This window comes from the organism of the source record quoted next, unplaced genomic scaffold (genome assembly GCF_019419815.1).
Source record: "Pyrus x bretschneideri cultivar Hongxiangsu unplaced genomic scaffold, Pyrus_bretschneideri_v1 Contig38, whole genome shotgun sequence".
Classification (NCBI taxonomy): Eukaryota; Viridiplantae; Streptophyta; class Magnoliopsida; order Rosales; family Rosaceae; genus Pyrus; species Pyrus x bretschneideri.
Window position 1 is genome coordinate 2,788,836 of NW_025999701.1, and position 6,665 is coordinate 2,795,500.

Below are 6,665 nucleotides of genomic sequence, written 5' to 3' on the forward strand. Positions count from 1 at the left end.
CTTTGATTTCAAAGGTATGAGGAACTAATCCCCCTTTAGCTAGGGGGTGATTCGAAACTATGTTTATATTTGCAATATGAATTGATTAACTTTCGTTGGAATTTCATAAGTTGTGGATTCAATTTGTTTAACCGTTTGATTGATAACTTATTTATGAATGTTTATTAAGAATGCGCGCTTAATTTTCATGCATAAATATGACGCTAGAATATAAGTGATTTTCACCTAATCGTTATGAACTTATATTCACAAGTAGTGGAGGTTGCTTATAAACAATCGCATTAAATGAATTCTTGGCACGAGTTTCATGCTCATCATAGTAACGAATGCCTCGTCAACACTTATAGTTTTCATAATACTTAATGATCTTTGATTGTATCTTTATTGTGCTGTTCACGTAAAGGACTTTTGGAGAATGTTGTGAATTGCGTTGCGCAAACCCATCCAATTCATTAACTTAAGGAAAACTTGACGGTTAATTTAAGCGGACCTAATTAATCCGGAGTGTTGAGTTTCATAATTTATCGAAAGACCAACTGAGAATCAATCTTGTATGCAAGTATAACATGTGTGGAGAAGAACCCCTTAGCTAGCCTTCATTCCATTCATTCCATCACAAATTCATATTTACATTCCGCTTAGTTTATTAACTTGTTTTGTTATTTCAATTTTTGTCAAATCAAAACTTCCCCCCCCCCCTTTACTTTCTTGTTCTTTAGTGCTTAGAATCTGTTTAGTTTATGTTTTAAAGTATTTTGAATCAAGCCATAATCTTAAATTCGTCCAAAATTAGTTTTGAGTCTTTTGGTTTGTCTTAATGTTTTAAATTTTAGTTTTGCATTCTTTGAGTCTAGTTTAGTGTTTTATATTGTTTTTACGTTCTTAAGTCAATTTAGAAGGTTTTAGCAAGCCCTCCTAATCCCCGGTCTAGAACGATCCCTCACTTATCCATTTTACTACAATTGTCAAACGAGGGTTTAATTTGAGTGTCAAGTAATTATCGCATCAAATTTTGGTGCCGTTGCCGGGGAGCTTCCCTTTGTCTTTATTTTTATTTTATTTTTTTTTTTTGATTTTCGTGCATTCTTATTTCAGATTTTTAGTTTGTTTGTTTTCTTGTTTTTCAGGTACTGTGTATGACTCGTAGCTCTCGGCCTATTATAGAGAACATCTCCGACTTTGACGGTGATTTTGAACGCACTTTGAGGAGAACGAGGAGTCAACAAGAGCCACCACAACCCCCCCCCCCCCACCACAACCTGGGCTTAAAGAGGAAGAAGTAGGTATAGAAGAAAAGCCCACGGATCAGATTTTTGAAGAAGAACAAGCCATGGCAGCAGATAATAGAACCATCAAGGAGCTTTCGGCCTCGGGTTTGGATAATGCATTGCCTCTTTGTATCCAATACCCCACGGCTGCAGAGGGGACAACTGAGGTGTTTGAACTCAAATCCAGTTTGTTACACCATATTCCGAAGTTCCATGGCTTGTCTATGGAAGACCCCAACAAACACTTGAAGGAGTTCGAGGTGGTTTGTTCGAGCATGACCCCCGTCACTGTGGATGGGAGTATATTGAAGATGAAGGCCTTTCCCTTTTCACTTATGGACAAGGCCAAAGATTGGCTCTATGAACTAGCCCCGGGAACTGTGACTTCGTGGGAGAGTATGAAGCGTGCTTTCTTGGAGAAATTCTTCCCTACTTCGAGAGTGATTCTCCTACGGAAGAAAATTAGTGGTATTCAACAAAATCATGGTGAGACATTCCCGGCTTATCATGAGCACTTCAAGGGCCTTGTAGCTTCATGTCCTCAACATCAAATGAAGGAGGAACTTCTCCTTCAATATTTCTATGAGGGCCTCCTTCCTATTGAACGTCAAATGCTTGATGCCTCAGCGGGATGAGCATTGGTGGACAAAACACCAAGGGATGCCAAGATTCTCATAGCCAACCGAGCGCTCAACGCTCAACAATATGAAGGAGTGGGCCAAAGGGAAGCCCCACGGCAACAAAGTGTAAATGAGATGAGTGCTATTTATGAAATTCAATCACAACTTGCTAATCTTACTTCTCTTGTTTCTCAGGTTGTGATTGGTCCAAAAGCACAAGAACACCAAGTTTGTGGCGTGTGCTCAATTCAAGGGCATCCATCCGACAAGTGCCCTCAACTAATCGAGAATGGTGGGTGGGAATCTGCCAATGCAATTGGTTTCCAAGGACAAAATCAACACAACCCATACTCGAACACTTACAATGCCGGATGGAGGGACCATCCAAACTTCAAATGAGGGAGCCACAACAAACTGCCCAACAAGGAGGATTTAGGCCAAACCCCCCTGGTTTTTATTCCAAGCCGTATGCACCCGAACAATCCCAACAACCTTCGACATCATCTCATTCAGGTACGTCCTTGGAAAGTAATCAAGCTATGCAATTACTGACCTCTATTTCGCAGGGGTTGCAAAATCAAAACAACCGGATAGAAAATAACGAGAAGGAGATGATGGATATGAAGAAACAAATATGGCAGATTTCTGAGTTCCTTGGACAGATTAGAGATAAAGGAAAGCTTCCTAGCTCAACCACAGTCAATCCAAAGGGAGGATTCGAATCCGCCAAGGCCATCACCCTAAGGGGTGGAAAAGAAGTTGGGACCGAGCCAAACAATCCCAAATTTGCCCAGGAAGTAGATGAAGAGACGACACAACCTAAGGAAGTGTCTAGCTCACCCACGGAAAGAGTGAAAAACCCAATGCCGCAGGCCCCCAATCACCCTAACTCGGCCAAATCAGGTAATTTAAGTTCAAATTCATGTACTTCACGTCCTAATCTGCCCAATGTACCTTTTCCTCACAGGTTCATGCAAGAAAAAAAGGAAGAAAGCGAGAAGGACATTCTTGAAACGTTCCGGAAGGTGCAAGTGAACATACCGCTTCTCGATGCAATCAAACAGGTTCCAAAGTATGCTAAATTCCTCAAGGACCTATGCAATACAAAGAGAAGAAGGGCAAACAAAGAGGTAGTGAAGGTAAGCGAGAATGTGTCCGCTGTTTTGCAACGTAAACTACCTACCAAGTGCAAAGACCCCGGTAGTTTCACGATTCCTTGTTTGATTGGACATAATCGTTTTGAACATGCCATGCTTGATTTAGGTGCATCCATAAATGTCATGCCTTATTCCATTTATACATCAATGAACCTTGGTGAGTTAAAACAAGATGGCGTTATAATTCAATTGGCCGATCGTTCTAACGCTTATCCCAAGGGAGTCCTTGAGGATGTTTTAGTGCAGGTCAATCACCTTATTTTCCCCGCAGATTTCTATGTTTTAGACATGGAGGATTCAAGCCATGCTCCATCATTGCCAATCTTGCTAGGCCGTCCCTTCATGAAAACAGCAAGAACAAAGATTGATGTGTATACGGGAACATTGACCATGGAGTTTGATGGGGACATTATTCATTTTAATCTTTCTGAAACCATTAAACATCCAATTGAGGACCATTCTTGTTTTGCTATTGATATTGTTGATTCTTTGGCACAGGTGCATTTGGATCAAATGAACGAAGATGCACTTGAGGTAGCCTTAGTCCACGGCATAGGAACAAGAAATAAGTGTGAGGGAGTCTTGGCAACCCACGGCATGCAATCTGACCATATTGCCGTGCCCCCTTGTGATGAAGTACTTGAAATGGTCGCTGCCCTCGAGTCATTGCCCTTCCACTCTGGTAAGTCTCCAATCTCACTTTTAGATTCGGTTTTGACTAACAAGTTACTTCCATCAACTGTGCAGCCACCTACACTTGAGTTAAAGCCATTACCTAGTCACTTGAAGTATGTGTTCTTAGGCCAAGATCAAACGCTACCCGTCATCATTTCAAACTTAATCACGGCTCAAGAAGAAGACAAGTTGATAAGGGTGTTAAAAGAGCACAAATCTGCCATTGGATGAACTTTGGCGGATATCAAAGGCATTAGTCCCACCACGTGCATGCATTGCATCCTTTTGGAAGAGGAAGCCAAGCCATCTCGTGAAGCTCAACGTCGCCATAATCCACCTATGATGGAAGTAGTGAAAAAGGAGGTTATAAAATTACTTGATTGTGGTGTTATATATCCTATTTCTGATAGTCGTTGGGTGTCACCTGTGCAGGTTGTTCCAAAGAAGTCTGGCATCACAGTGGTGAAGAATGAAGAACAAGAGCTTGTCCCCACTCGTGTTGTGACTGGTTGGCGTGTTTGCATTGATTACAGGAAGTTAAATGCCATGACAAGGAAGGATCACTTTCCATTACCATTCCTCGACCAAATGTTGGAAAGGTTAGCCGGTTATGAATTTTATTGCTTTCTTGATGGATATTCCGGATATAACCAGATTGTGATCGCTCCGGAGGACCAAGAGAAGACAACATTTACGTGCCCCTTTGGCACTTTTGCATATAGACGCATGCCATTTGGCTTGTGCAATGCTCCGGCAACATTTCAACGATGCATGGTGAGTATATTCTCTGATTATGTGGAGAAGATTATTGAGATATTCATGGATGATTTTAGCGTGTTTGGCAATTCATTTGATCATTGCTTGAATAATCTGACTTTAATCTTGAAACGTTGTGTTGAAACGAATCTTGTACTTAATTGGGAAAAATGCCACTTCATGGTTAAGCAAGGTATTGTTCTAGGCCATATCATTTCTGAAAAAGGCATTGAAGTAGATAAATCTAAGGTAGACCTTGTTCGCCACTTACCCTCTCCAACTTCGGTTAGAGAGGTTCGTTCGTTTCTTGGCCACGCAGGTTTTTATAGGCGTTTCATTAAGGATTTCTCCAAGATTGCACAGCCACTATGCCGGTTGCTTCAAAAAGAGGTGGTTTTCGAGTTTGATGAAGCATGCTCCACGGCATTCAAGCACTTGAAGGAAGCTCTCACTTCGGCTCCTATTATCACACCTCCAGATTGGAGCCTTCCATTCGAGTTAATGTGTGATGCGTCGGACTATGCCATTGGTGCTGTTTTGGGACAGCGAAAGAACAAGCAACCCCACGTTATCTATTATGCTTCTAGGACACTAAATGATGCTCAATTAAATTATTCAACCACTGAGAAAGAATTACTTGCTGTGGTTTTTGCATTAGATAAGTTCCGATCTTACTTACTTGGTACTAAAGTTGTTATTTTTACTGATCATGCAGCTCTCAAATATTTGCTCACGAAAAAGGAGGCCAAGCCTAGATTGATTCGATGGATGTTGCTTCTACAAGAGTTTGACATTGAGATTCGGGATAAGAAGGGCGTGGAGAATGTGGTGGCTGACCACCTAAGCCGAATGGTGCATGAGGAAGCAATGCCAATTTCTGAAACCTTTCCCGATGAACAATTAATGTCTATCCAGGTAAGTGAGCCTTGGTACGCAGATTTGGTGAACTTTTTGGTGTCTAAACATACCCCTAGCACACTTAATAGGAATCAATGTGATAAGCTTAGAAAGGATGCTAGGTTTTATGTTTGGGATGACCCATACCTTTGGAAATTTTGTCTCGATCAGATTGTCCGACGTTGTGTGAATGAATCTGAGTTTCAATCTATTTTAACATTTTGTCATTCATATGCATGTGGGGGACATTTTGGCACCCAACGCACTGCCCTTAAAGTCTTAGAATGTGGGTTTTATTGGCCAACCATCTTTAGGGATGCTAGGACGTTTTGCCTTACATGTGATCAGTGTTAAAGAATGGGTAATATAAATGCTAAGGATCAAATGCCACAAACCCCTATACTTTCTGTTGAAATATTTGATGTGTGGGGCATTGATTTTATGGGTCCTTTTCCTTCATCACATGGTTTTCTCTATATCTTGTTGGCGGTGGATTATGTTTCCAAATGGGTGGAAGCAAAAGCCACCCGTACTAATGATTCCAAGGTAGTTGCAGATTTTGTGAAGTCTAACATTTTTGCTAGGTTCAGAATGCCTCGAGTTCTTATAAGTGATGGAGGCTCACATTTCTGTAATCGTACAATTGAGGCCTTGCTCAAGAAGTACAACGTTACACATAGGGTGTCCACACCCTATCATCCTCAAACAAGCGGGCAAGCCGAGGTGTCGAATCGGGAGATAAAACAGATTCTTGAGAAGACAGTGGGTCCAACAAGAAAAGATTGGAGCTTAAGGCTAGAAGATGCATTGTGGGCTTATAGGACCGCCTACAAAACACCCATAGGAATGTCCCCCTTTCGGCTTGTTTATGGCAAGCCATGTCACTTACCTGTGGAGTTGGAGCACAAGGCTCATTGGGCCGTGAGGAAGTTCAACATGGATGTGGATGCAGCGGGAATTCATCGTAAGCTTCAATTGAATGAACTTGAGGAGATACGGAATGAAGCTTATGAGAATGCTCGCCTTTACAAGGAAAAGACGAAGGCCTTTCATGATAAAATGATTCGTACCAAGTCCTTCTCTGTTGGACAGAAAGTGTTGTTGTTTAATTCTCGTATTCGTCTATTTCCGGGTAAGTTACGTTCACGTTGGATTGGACCCTTTGTTATTACTAACGTTTTTTCTCATGGTGCAGTCCAAGTTTGTAGCTTCAAAACAGGTCAAGAGTTTAAGGTGAACGGGCATCGTTTGAAGGCCTATTATGAGAACTTTGTGGAGCACACCGTGGATGA